We start from the raw sequence: 13,344 nt of genomic DNA, 5'->3' as shown, positions 1-13,344 counted from the left end.
GTTGATTACAACGCTGATTTGCTACTCAAACCATACTCCAGCCCTCGGAGAAAAACAGATTTGACCTGTATCTGCATCTTTCCTATTTCCTAGTGCCAAAAGCATGTGCAGTATCCAAGGAGAATTAGCTCCAGCACACATCACCACCAAGTTTATTTACAGTAAACAAGAGTGTTTCTTCCTGTCTCAGTGTTATGCCTTTTCCTTCAGACTTTTCCCTTTCTTTTTGTTGTTCTTCCCCCAAAGGTCCCCACAGGCACAGCTCCTAAGGTACTGCCAGGAGACAAGAGGAACAGCAAAGCCCCAGAATGACTCCTAGGCTTCATGCCACCAGTATCTGCCCCTGTGGCCCTAGCAAAGCTGGTGACATAAAAGCTGGAACATCCCCTAAATCTTCACTAATTATCCCTACAGACTTCAATTTCTTCCAGAACCATGTGAAGGATCTTCCTAATTAGTAGCCAGACAATGAAGAGTGGAGTCAGGTCCCTGGGATCCTCAAGCCTGCCAGCCCCAGCCATGCATGTTCCTGTTTGGCCTCTGGGGCTGACTGCTCCACATGGAGACCTCCACCCCAGAGTTCCTCTCTTCCATTTCCACCACCTCCCTCCCTGCCCCCCTCACCACAGCCCCCAGCATGTGGATTTTATGAATGAAACTTTCTGACAGTTATGAGATTGGCAGAAGCCTATTCAGCAAGCTGGGGAATGTGTGAACATCAGGCTTCATTAGAGACTTCTCCCAGTCAGCTGATAGCTCATTAACTTAAAGTGGCCTCTTGTTTTAAAACCTCAGAGACCAGGAGGTGGGGTGTAGAGAAGGGGGGATGGTTCTCATTGTTCCTCTTGCCTCTCTCCCCCTCTGCCCCCTGTGAGATTAGGCGCCCTTGGAGGGGAGAGAGAGAGGCTAAAACAACTTTAATTAGTTATTTTCAAAGATTTTCTCCCCCTTTCTTCCTTTTTTTGTGTATGTGTAGAGCAGGGGGGGTCTCTCAGCTGGGTTTTTCTGCATGGAGGAGCTCACGTCATTATGCTTAAATCCAGCTCCTCCATCCTTTGTTTCCTGGCCAACAATAGAAGAGGGCTTGTAAAAAGCTCCTTCCAAAACTCCTGGAGACTGTCTGAAAAGGAAGATGGGGTGAAGACTCCTCTCTTTCCTCCCTCGGTCACAAAAGTGACAGTCTGGTGCCTGTGCCAACAGCGTTCCTGTGTTAGTACTGGGGGTAAGTAGGGCAAACAGAGTGCTGATTCCTAAACTGCTGCTCTGTCAGATGAAAAGTGGAGCCCAGACTCACTTCACAAAGTCTCTGGTAACTGTTCTCTGTGTGGCTTTAAGGTCAGGCTGGAGTTCTGGACATTGAGGTCAGTCTTAGGACTTCATCCCAAGTCCTAATCCTTTTCTTTCTTCTAAAGAGATCATAAAATAAGTGTAGCAACAGGGCAAACTTCCCTTTAATGACTTCACTTCAGAAGAACCTGAAATAAACAATATAATTTCCATTATTGTCACCCATAGGGAAACTGATTGAGAGCAGCACATTCATTTCTTACAGGCAACCAAACTACAAACCACAATGGCTTTCAGCAACTCGTGCTAGATGGAGTTTGCCAGAATAGAGAAGGTGACATCCCCTCAGATGTGGCATAAGGAGCAATAACAAGAACAAAACAAACAAAAAGGGCAACCCAAACATAAAAAAAAAAAAAACAAACTAATAACTACAACAGAGAAAAGCACCTTTGTTCCTTGCTATCACCAACACCCAGAGCAGTACCCTAGAGCAGAGTTGCTATAGTGGCAACCTCCAGCTTCTCTTAGAGTTCTTCTTTCAGTACTGCAAAGATAGATTATCTTTGGGGCTATACTTAAAACAGGTGTGCCTCTGAAGAGGATTTAAGTTGATGTTTCAGTGACTAGATGAGTTCATGTGCGAAGCAGAAAAATATACCATGAACTGCAGTTTAACCAGTATATTCGTACACTCTGTAAATCACATTAAATAGCATCTTTGTTGCCTGTTTAAATCAGGAGTTCCCAATAATTTGGGCTAATAGATTGATAGCTCTCAAACTTTATTCCTGGATTGCAGCCCAGACACAAGACCTGAGGTGTTGGTGGATGTTGCAGTTGAAGGCTAGACCAAGGAGTAGGTAAAAACTGCTACCATGGCTTCATTAATCAGATTCAAAAGAAACAGTTTGGACAACAGGCTTTCCACTGCAGTCGGTACGCAGTTTGGTCAGCTTTCTTACATGAAACTAAGCAAATTTTGCAAGTTTTTAGAAACAAGGATCTTCACTCCCTTGCACCTTCTTCAAAATCAGAGCATACACCAGTTTCCTCTCAAGCCAATGGCATTCCCCTATGGCCTGAGGAACCAGGAGGAGGGATTCTGACTCTATTTAAACACTGACAGGCCAAGCAGAGTGCTTGGGAGCCATTTGTGCTGTGATCCTGTCAGTTCTCACAGAGCAGAGCGAGACTGGCCAGCTCCTGGCTCTGCAGCCCTCCAAGGAGCTGTGCAGTGCCCTGCACTGCTGCTGAAGCCCTGCACTGCTGCCGAGGCCATGCACCGCTGCCGAGGCCATGCACCGCTGCCAGCCAGCGTCAGAGGCACCCCTGACAGGACTCCAGCATTTCCCACAAAGGCTGTAAACCAGGGGTTTGGTGCAAGGCTCTACAAGAATGCTCTTTCTGGCAATGGTTGTAAAGATGACAAGTCTTTCCCTCCATTGTGTACCTTCTCTTCTATTTTTCCTGCCTTAATCTTATGCCCATGGTTTGTGGAGATTTTTTAAAGTTAAATATCTCCAATATCCCTTCCTAGAAGTGACTGTATTTTCAAAGTAGTAAACATGATTCTTGTGTACCAATAAGAGGGGGAATCATGTTCCAATCCAGTTGCCTAATGAGCCTAGCATCTCTGAATTAAATAAACTCTGTAAGTATTACTTTTTATTGTGCTTTCATTAAAGCAAAGAAGTTTCTTCCCTTGCTGATTGCAAGGGTTTTAAAACATAGATTCATTTGCATTTGTGTGAGTTTCAAGTCTCTGCCCTCAGCATCAAAGAATGTAGTACATTCTGTAGTGAGTCACACCAATTTTCCCTTACCATGAACTGGTAGGTCTCAATGATTCCAGGAAAGGCCACTCCCCAGATTTCATTGCATCACTCTTTAATTTAATAGAAAAAAACAAAAGTCTTCAAGCTCTTTTCTACAGTTGCCACTAGAAACAGCTGTACTCCTCAAAATATTGGGTTTTCCCTCCAGGAAAGCTTAAAGATTACTCACAGGGCACTCACCAAACTTACCAGAAGAAGAAAGCAAAGATATATAAAGGTGTAGAAAAATATATAGGTAAAGAAAAAGGAGACAGTGCTATAATTCTGTTCTGTTTATCCCTCAGTGATACAGAAGCATACCAACATCAGAACACATCAGTACTACCAACCTGCAGATAAAAGATAAGCTATAGAGATGCTTGAATATGGGTTGATTTTGGCCCTTGGGTCCAAAGCCAGAAGCCTGCACAGAAAAACCCAGAGAGAAGAGTAACTCCTCAGCAGGGCTGTGGCTCACTGGCCAGAAAAAGACAGAGTCTACATTAGGCAAGACAGAAAAGAAGGCAAGAAAGAGTTGTTGTTTTCCTCACTTTCCAAATGGATAATGCAAACACAGACTGTACTATTCCAAGATCAAAACACACATTTTTAACAGAATCAGAAGTAAAAGCTTTATTGCCTGACTACCACACACAGACTTCATTTTAAAAAATAAAATCTTGTAATAAAGCAAACTGCACAAAGTAGGGAAAAAAGCTTGGTTTTCAGACCAATGGATATATTGATACTGTTTTAGCTAACAAACTTAATCTACTCCAAATCTTTGGAGTATCATGACTGCAATAAAATACTGTTTCACTGAAAAACTGCATTCACCACCTCTTTTTGAATATTTTCCATGACAAAAATGGAAGCTGGGCAGAATCTGCATAGTGATATGACATCTCCTATGAGCCCAGCAGTTAGAAAAGACTGAGCAAAAATGGGTCAGAGCATACAATCAGTGGGCAGCAGCAGCTTTGTGCTGGCATTCAAACAGAAATTTTCCAAAGACATAAAGTACCGACATTTTAAACTTCTTCCCCAGCATGAAGGCTGCATCATGGCATGATTCAAATTTAACCTCCATAGGCTCTGGGCTGCCACAGCTGGGATGCTCCCTGTACCCAAGGCAGCTAATGCAGGCTTTGCTGAATTGATTTATTTCTTGGCACCAGTCAGAAATCTAAAGCATCTTTTACTTCTCAGTCTAATGCACAATTTCTGCCATATGGAGACATAGATTGTTATATTACTGTAGAGTGACTTTAGCCGAAACTATGACCAACTCTCTAGCTGGATGCATCTGTAGGAAGAAACTTCTTTCTCAATAAGTTTGTGATAGGAATCTTCTGAACAGGAAAAGTCTAGATACACAAAGAGATTAAACAACTTGCCAAGGTCACTGGGCAGGACAATGTTAGCTCTTGCATAGGGCTTATCTGCCTGGTGACTCTGCTTCTCTATTCAGGTACCCTCTAGAATGGAACAGCTTGATGCACACAGACTACCTGCTCACCTGAAGATCCTTTTCCTTTCTTCTTGTACAGGACAATGAGGTATGATCATTTTTTACCCCAAGGTTTCAATTTCAAATCCTGAATCAGAGACTGTGAAGAAGGGAAAGCAAATTTAACATCTAAACCAAAATGAGTGGTCTTGGATAAGCTGTTAACTGTCCTGCCACTTATTAAGGCTATAAGTATTTAGTTTTTAGTTCTCTGCTTTCACTGGATCTCTGAAAATGCTCCAGCTGGTGCTGGCCTTAGGTGTATAGATACTGCCCCACTCATCTAAATAGGAATTTTAGGGCACTGAGTATTCCAGCTGCTTTTTTTTCTTTCATACCAAGATGTAACAATCTCTACTTGATTTTTCCCCCTTCCCCTTGTTCAGCAATGCCCAAAAAATAAGCATGGTACCAACCAGCATGAATCTTCCTACATCAGATAGTGCAATGCTATATTAATATACCCTGAATATAAAAAGTATGTCTCGTCCCAGCACTGGCCAGGGGAAGAAGATGCTCTGCTCAGTGGAGCATCTCCTGGCTGGTGGGAAATGACATGCATTGTCTGTACCCAAAGTTACTTGAGGGTGAACTTTTGACTTCAACCCCTGTCAGGGCTGAAGAACTTTAAACTTCTTTGTCTTCTCCTTGTAAAACAATCCCTTTTTACTGCGATGTCTGTGTGGAGGTGGCAACTAAGGCTCAGCCTTCTGTCATGGCCAATATAATTTCAGATTTAGCCTGACATCATCAAAGTTCATGCTGAACTGCCAACTTCTCTCTTTGTTTTCATCAATGTATTGCTTTTTTTCAAAACATATCCATATGTCACAACTCCGACGGCATGCCTTTCCTAGCTGTCTTTTCCTTCTTCACTGTCACTATTTCATTTATGTATATAAAGATTCGTAGATCAAATACAGATCACTCAACATCTTGACATTCTCAAGAGCTAGCCATGAACTCTGATTATCACAGAAATTTTTCCTAAAACAAGTATCACACAGAGTCTATTTTCTCTTCTTGGTGAAACCTCAGCCAGTATAATCCTGACATGAAGAACTTCCACATGCTCAGCTACTGGACAATACTATGAAATAAGGAGATGGTGAGTCATTGCCCAGAGCTTCAAGTTTCTGCAGGTGTGCTACACTGGCAAGGAAAGTTGAAGCCATAGCTAAGGAAATGATACTTGACCAAAATTTATAATCGTGATAGAAGACAATGGCAAAGCGTTACAAAACTTGGCCTAATAGTAAACTGCAAAGCAATGCTACGTTCTCACTCCTAGAAAAATTATTTAGGGAAGCTGAGAACATTTCAGAGGACAGGGCACCCCAACAGCACAGCCCTTCACGAACAGATCTAGTGGCAACTGCCACTAGAACAACCGCAACAACAGTTGGATAATGAAAGACTTACTTATACTCTGTCTGCTAATATCAAGGTAGAATGGAATGCTTTTTATTTTAGACCAGCCCAGGCAGGTTCACATAACATTTGGATAGTTATGAAATTCTATTAGGCAAGAGGAATCACAAACCTGTCATCAAAGACAGCACAAGAACAAAAAGGCTACGATGAGGGGGCACTGAAAGAAGGCACTAGCCCTGCAACTAGGGAAAGGATTCTTGAAGAAATATCATGATGAGGGATCAGGAAAAAAAGGCCATCTACTTGATGTCTGTTCTGAAGGATGCACAGTCGTCAAAGAATAAAGCAGAGAAGGAAAGAAAGAAATAAATCAATATGAAGTTCCTGCAGGAATGCAGTGAGCACGAGGGGTGCCTCTGTTGGCAGCCCCAGGACGCTTGCAGCCCTGGCTCAGATTGTGTGGATATGTTTTTGACTTGTCCCAGTCAGCAGATTAATGGCATTAACGAAGTTTCCATTAGCATCGGAGATTGGGGAGGAGGGTGAAGAGACAGAGGCGTCCAAGCGGAAAGCCACATGACTGCAGAATTGATAAGGCTAAAGATGAAACGGAGCTTCATTGGCATAAGAGAGGCCAGGAAATGCCACTACAAATTAGCCCCAGGCCTCATTTCTTTTCCCTTCATTATCCAAACCCCTTCAGGAGAAGAATGGAGAAGGTTATGACCCTCTCCCAACACACACATACACAGATATTGAGTGAGTCTCTCTCAATGAACATAGACATGGGTATATCTGTGTGTGTCTAAGGGTCTGTGTGTGTGTGGTAGGTTTGTGTCTAGGCAAATCTCTATTAATATACTAAGTAAAAAATACATATCAGCATTCATATCAAAATAGATCTACCTATTTGTATATGTAAGGGCAAGTGTTTTCATATCTACAATCTCTGTGTAATTTTTTTCCATAAAATTGATCTTTTCCTAAAAGTAACACCATTGAATGCAAAAATCTTGCACAACTCGGCGAGAGCTCCAGCACCTGAACGTGCTGTGCGTGTCCACAGCAACTTATGTTACTTTCAGAGTTAACTGGGCATCAGTTTCTACACACACGTTTTCCTGCAGACTTATCCTTGTGCCTGCGTTGGAAGGTCTACATACAAGGTGTATTCTGAGGGCAACTACACTCTCCCACATGGTTTGTTTGTTTTTTTCTTTTGTGTGTGCATATCCTGTGTGCCTCTGTATTCCACCAATTATGTGGTTCCTTGTGTCTCTGTGCCCCAGCTGTCTCTTTTCTGTGCATGAGTGCCTTTTGTAGAAGTCTGCATACTTCAAATAAGTTCTGGACTGCATACACACTTCTGTGTATCTTTCTGTTTGATTATCTTTGAATATATGTGCTGCAGAATACACATCAGTATTTGTGAAAATTTCTCTTCAAGTTACACGTAAACTATTCTGTGTAAAACTATGGACAAGTTAAAGTGTCTGTTCCTACAGACACCATGCTTGAGTATATATCAAAAATTTTATTTATTGCACCTGAAACTTAATGAATACAGGTAAATGCAACAGTGAATAAGTATTTGTCATAAGAAACAGAAATTACATTATACAGCTGTGAGAACTAGCTAAGGAAAATTAACAGAAGATCTGTTTTAGCTAGTCATTCACATCCAGAAGACTATTTCTTACATAGATTAAAAAATAACATTTCTTCAAGTCTAATGGCATCCATGTGTTAGTAAGAAAGGTGGGTTCCCTTCAAAGAAACTCTTAGCCATAGGCTACTAACGTGAGAGACAACTTTGCCTAGGGGTAAACAAGAAAACAACCTCCTTCTGCGTTTGGAAAACAAAAAGAGGAGAGGAAAAAAGCCGGGGAAGGATGTGTAAATGGAGCTTTGTGCAACGGTGCTCTGTCATGTGAGCTGTATGTGACAATAGCCCTGAAACCCTATGCGAGCAAACTCATAAAAGAGGTCACTGTCTCTTTAATTAAAGCTCCCTGGTTTGAGGTTAAAAACAAACCCAGTGTTTTATGACCAGGTGTGCGTGTGAAAGAGATGGGAACACGATCCCCAGCCCAGTGGCACGGCAGCAGAGAGGAGATAAGGGAGGAAAGCTTTTTATTAAGGTGTTGCTTGAATGCTGCATCAGGCAAGGCAAACACCGGTGAGGCAGGACACACAAACCCCCGGGGACCAAGGCTGCAACAGGGCAGCACCAGGCAAAGGAAATGATGGAGAGGCACGATGAACTCCCAGGACCAAGCCTTCCAAATGATCAGGAACAGGAGAGGGGAATCTAGGAGTGTCAGCTGAAGAAAGATCCAAAAAAGCACCAAGGTATGGGGAAAACAGCAACCATTGCCAGTCCCTAGAGCCTACAGAGGCAAAGAGCAGTGATTCTGCAGTAACACTCAGCTGGCAAATAACAGGGGAAGAGCAGCTACAGAGCCCTTGTTGGCAGGGCTTGAAGGGGCCAACCCTTCCTAAAGGAGTCTGCAGACAAGAGCCTCATACTGTTTGTGAAAACAATAGGGACTAGACTGATCCTAGCATCTAATAAAATGCAAAGCCAAGATAAGAAGCAGAGAAGTTGCACCTCTTCCTCAGCCTTTCCTGTCAGTGATGTGCACATTGCTCAAGACATTCATACCTGTGACACCATTACTGACAGCAAATCACACCTGGAAACCGGGGCTTCCATTTGCCATATAATCTAATCTTTGGATCCCTCTCCTAAGGCACCTGTCACTATAATATTGAACTCTAATGAAGTGCCTATATCCCGTGGGTCCATTTGGTTATGGATCCATTCTTTACAAAGCCTCCAGCTGTCAGTCCCTAAGTAAAACTTAGAAACAAGGAAAAGATCAGTCATTTCTCTTTTATACTCACATGGAGAGATACAAATGCTCAGGGGACAATCCAGAACCAAGTCCCTGGGTTGCAGGACAGTTTCTCCTGGGCAGAAACATAACACAAGCACTCTACACCACTGTCTCTGGGCACACGAAACCATGTGTTTTGAGGCACAAAATCTGAATTCCAACCTCAGCATGGCATGAATACTCCAGAGGCTGGAATGACACAACTATGAGATACTCAGCAGACAGATTTGCTACAGTAATTACTAAAAGAAAGCTGAAATGCAACACAAAAAAAAAACCAACCTCATGTACCACCCATCTTGTTACACAGTTATGTAAATAACAGCAACAACACACACTCTTGAAGTGCTGTATTAGGAATAAATGAAAAGCTAGCTTCGCATTTTGTCTATTCAAATACATGAGATTTTAGAGAAATTTGTCTTAATTTGTACTTTTCTTTAAGAAAACATAGATAAAACTTTAATAGGCAGTACTAAAGGCAGTAGAAGGTCAGCACATCATTTACTGCACTCAGTAAAAATATCACACATCTGCAGATGGGAAAAGCAAAATGAGAAATGCAGAAAAACAAAAGGTATAGAGGGGGAGCTGACTACAGTCACAGAGTGATGTTTTACTTACATTTATCAGTCTTCTGCTATGGAATTTAAATTTATTTCCAGATGAGATTAACTATCCTATCTTCAAGCTATAGGCATTGAAATTAGAGAATGGAGAGGAAGTTTGACTGTCACAGAATTAGGAACAGAATCAAGGTCTCAGCCTTGTGGAAAAAAAAAAAAAAAAAACCACTTGATCATTCTAGCAATTTTCCAACAGCCTTTCCTTGAGATTTTTTCCCTGCAGAAAGACACTGTTTTTCAAAACATACCAGTTACTAGGTTTGATGCTGAATAACTAGATTAAATTCTGCAGCCTGTGCTGTGTGGCAGACCACAGTATAGAAGCTGATAGTCCTTCTGGGCTTGAAAACTAGGAAAACTGAAGATGAAATTAATCTCTTATGTAAATCCATGGGTATCAACTAAATTTTGCCAATAAAGGGTTTAAATCAGTTATGGCAACCTGTTTGCTAATAGAAAACAGTCAAGGCCCAGAACTATAATTCCATTATGTTTATTCCTCTGTAATGCACACAATTCTCCCACGCAGTGTTTCCACAGTCATGACTGCCACTCTTCTTTTTACACCCGCTACTAAGTCTGCCTTACAATTTCCAAAGTAATCAGGCAAAATCCTTGGAGGTATAACTCTTACTCTCCATAAAGAGAGGCTACAACTGAACTTCCCCTTTCCAGCTTCACAGTCTTTATTCAATAACCTGTGCATAATCATCCACACTTACAAGCATTCGTGTATGAAACAGCTCAGAAATAAGAACATAGATGATGTAAAACAAAGATTTGTTTGTCTAAGATGGAATGATTGAGCAAGCTCTTAAAATGCAGATTTACACTGACTGCAAATTTCTTTCAGATTTGCTTAGCTATTCCAGCCTAGGCAAATTCTTTGAAAATCCAGATCATTCAGTCTGATATACCCTTTAAACTCAAATCTGCAATACTTTCTTAAAATTTGGTTCAATTTTACTTTTTCTTTTAACAGAAAGCAAATCTCACTAAATGCAAGTATTTCAGGCCCAAGGGAAAAAAAAAAAATCTGACTTTAAACTAATAGAATTATCCTTGAATTTGCTCCATACGTTCCATCTTTTTTCATATTGCAAACAAACCAACAGATCAGTTATTAGAAATATCCTATTTCAGCATCCAATAATCCACTTCATTTTCCTTGCACTGAGTTTTCTGAGCTTTGTTCCCTCCTCCCCTGCTGCCCCCAACACTGAAGCAAATGGAGCCCACGTGGCAACAGACAGACAGACCTCACCACAGGTATCCTGATTTACACCAACAAGTCATCAAACTCTTTGCAAAGCTATGTACAAGTCTTAACTTTCACCTCCTACACTAGCAAAACACCTATCTTCCAAAAAACCTGTGGCTTCTCTCTATTTTCTTTGCTGGGCACTATTGCTAGAGGGATTTTTTACATGTTTTTCAGGATGAACATGTAGATTCAGCAAACCAAAACTTCTTTTCTCAAAGATCAACCACTTTTGACAAACTACATTAATTAAAACACCCGATTAAATATTTTTTAATTTGTGCTAAATTCCATTTTTCATAGTCAACATTATTTCCAAAACTAATTTGTTTTTTAAAAGAAGCCATTTCTTTCCTTTTCACAGCAGGATTGTCAAAATCTTAAATTCTCTCCATAGACCCAAAGTAATGCTTGAGGTTTTCTCTCACTGTAATTCATAAAGATCACTCACAATTTAATTTCTCATCCTTGCACTGCAAGGAGAAGTGTCTTAGAATTTTGAGTTTTTCCCTTGAACAAGACAGATGTTTTCCATCCAGATTTACCTTAGTTTTGTTGTACTACTCCCCAAACATCACCCTTTTTTCTCAGTTTATTATTTGTGCAACTGAAATAACACTGTCCCTCACCAAGCCCTTAATAACCATCAATGTTTCTTGAGATATTTAGATACTGGAGGCTTGCAAGCACAAAACTACTGTGAAGAAGTCTCCAAAGTTATACCTAACCAATCTTGTATCCAGGGGTACAAAAATGTGTACAAATTTACTAACTGAATCATAGGGTCCCAGTAGAGTAATAGAGTGAAGCTGAAGTGGATGCTACAGACTGATTGAAACTTCAAAAACTTCTTAACTATCATGTTTTTGTTATTCATTTCAGCATTAGCCTGAAATAGAGGGATCTTATTTTTTGCTTAAGTCTCTGAGAAGGGAAGATACATCCTTGGAATTAAAAGCATCTACATGAGACTGCAACAAAAATTCAGTTTCCAACTCAGCTACAATTCTTTGACAGTAAAGAAACCATTTGCTTAGTTCTTTAATTTGCCTTACTTATCTCAGTTTATCAGTCCTACTCAATCATTTTCAATTCTTAATAAGACTTTGTCATGTGCTTCACAAAGCCAACAGTCTGTATCTGTATGGATCATTCTAGATACTTCCATAAAGTAACTAAAATTATAATAACAGAAATGTTTAGAAAGACACCCATACAGAAATAGTTACATAGTGGGGGCGGGGGGAAGGGGGAGGCAGCACCCACCCACTGAAAAGGTTTAAGAGGAAGAAAAGATAAAAGCTGCAAAGGAAACTAACAATCTGCTACATACAATTACATAGAAGTGAAGCTCTGCTGACTACAGAGCAGGAGAGATGCGGTGACAGCAAACCTCCAGGGCAGCCCGCACGCTCTGGAGAGGAGAGCTAGAACACGAGACTGGCTGCATTTACCCTGAGCAAGGGGTCCCTGGGCAGTGCCCCCAGGCTCTGTCCTGCCAGCCAGCTCGGGGACCAGGCTGAGACCCCCTCACTGCCGCTGGCCCGCCTGCCAAGCAGAGAAACTGAGCACAGCTGGTGAATCCTCAGGCCTCACACTCCCCTGCCTGTATGGGACAGAGAAACACCTGGAATAGGGGTATTCCTGGCTTCTCCAGAAATATTGCACAGAGTCATAGCAGCCAAAACTGAGCTGCAAGAGCGGCTCAGAGGCAGTTCTGAGAGAAACCATGAAAGAATCAACTTATTCTTAAATGGTTCACAAAAATATGCCTTTCAAAGTACCATTATCCCTTTGTTCCAGGAAAGTGCCTGTCAACTTCAGCCAGTGACTACCTGCTCTGAACCCACCAAGTTCCCTTCTTCATTGCTTTTACCTTACAAAATAATATTAATATAGTCCCCCACAGATTCTTTTCCAAAAGCCAGACAAAACATCTTTCTTCCACAAACCTTTTACCCCAGAAATAGGATAGAAAAATTTCCCCTCTACATTTTGTCCCTGCGAGTTAAATAAGAGTAAAGTAAAAGCAGGAGCAGTCTGAAGAGTTTCAGTGAATGCCTATGAAATGTCACACTACAGTTATGACACAACACTGATACCCTGAAACTCTTCAGAACTAGATAATGACCTGGAGAAGTCACTGTAGAGATGATCTCATCCTACCCACAAGGTGAAAATGGTTGATCTGATATCCCCTTTTACATCTCTCATTCCCCACTCCTTGCCTCGTTACATTTTTTCCTCTGTTCTTTCAATTACTTGATTTCACAAATTTTATGAAATAGAAAAAAAATTAGAAATTAAAATATAAATTAAAGTTAACACTGCATGTAGTTTCAAGAGAGCCAGGCTTTCATTCCCAGTGTCCACCTCTCGCTTTTTGACAATACTGGAGACTGACAGTTCTTACCCATACTAGTAGTACAAGTCCTAACAAGCCAGCTCTCTTCATAGCCAAGTCCCCCTCTTACCCAACTCCTACCACTTTCAAAAAGCAGAAGGAATGCTTTTATTCTCCACTCTGGCTTTTGCTCATTCCTCTGCTTCCGTTTCCCTTCTCCCGCAT

Source organism: Lonchura striata, chromosome 7 (assembly GCF_046129695.1).
Source record: "Lonchura striata isolate bLonStr1 chromosome 7, bLonStr1.mat, whole genome shotgun sequence".
In the NCBI taxonomy this organism is placed as follows: Eukaryota; Metazoa; Chordata; class Aves; order Passeriformes; family Estrildidae; genus Lonchura; species Lonchura striata.
This window is presented reverse-complemented; position numbering follows the sequence as displayed.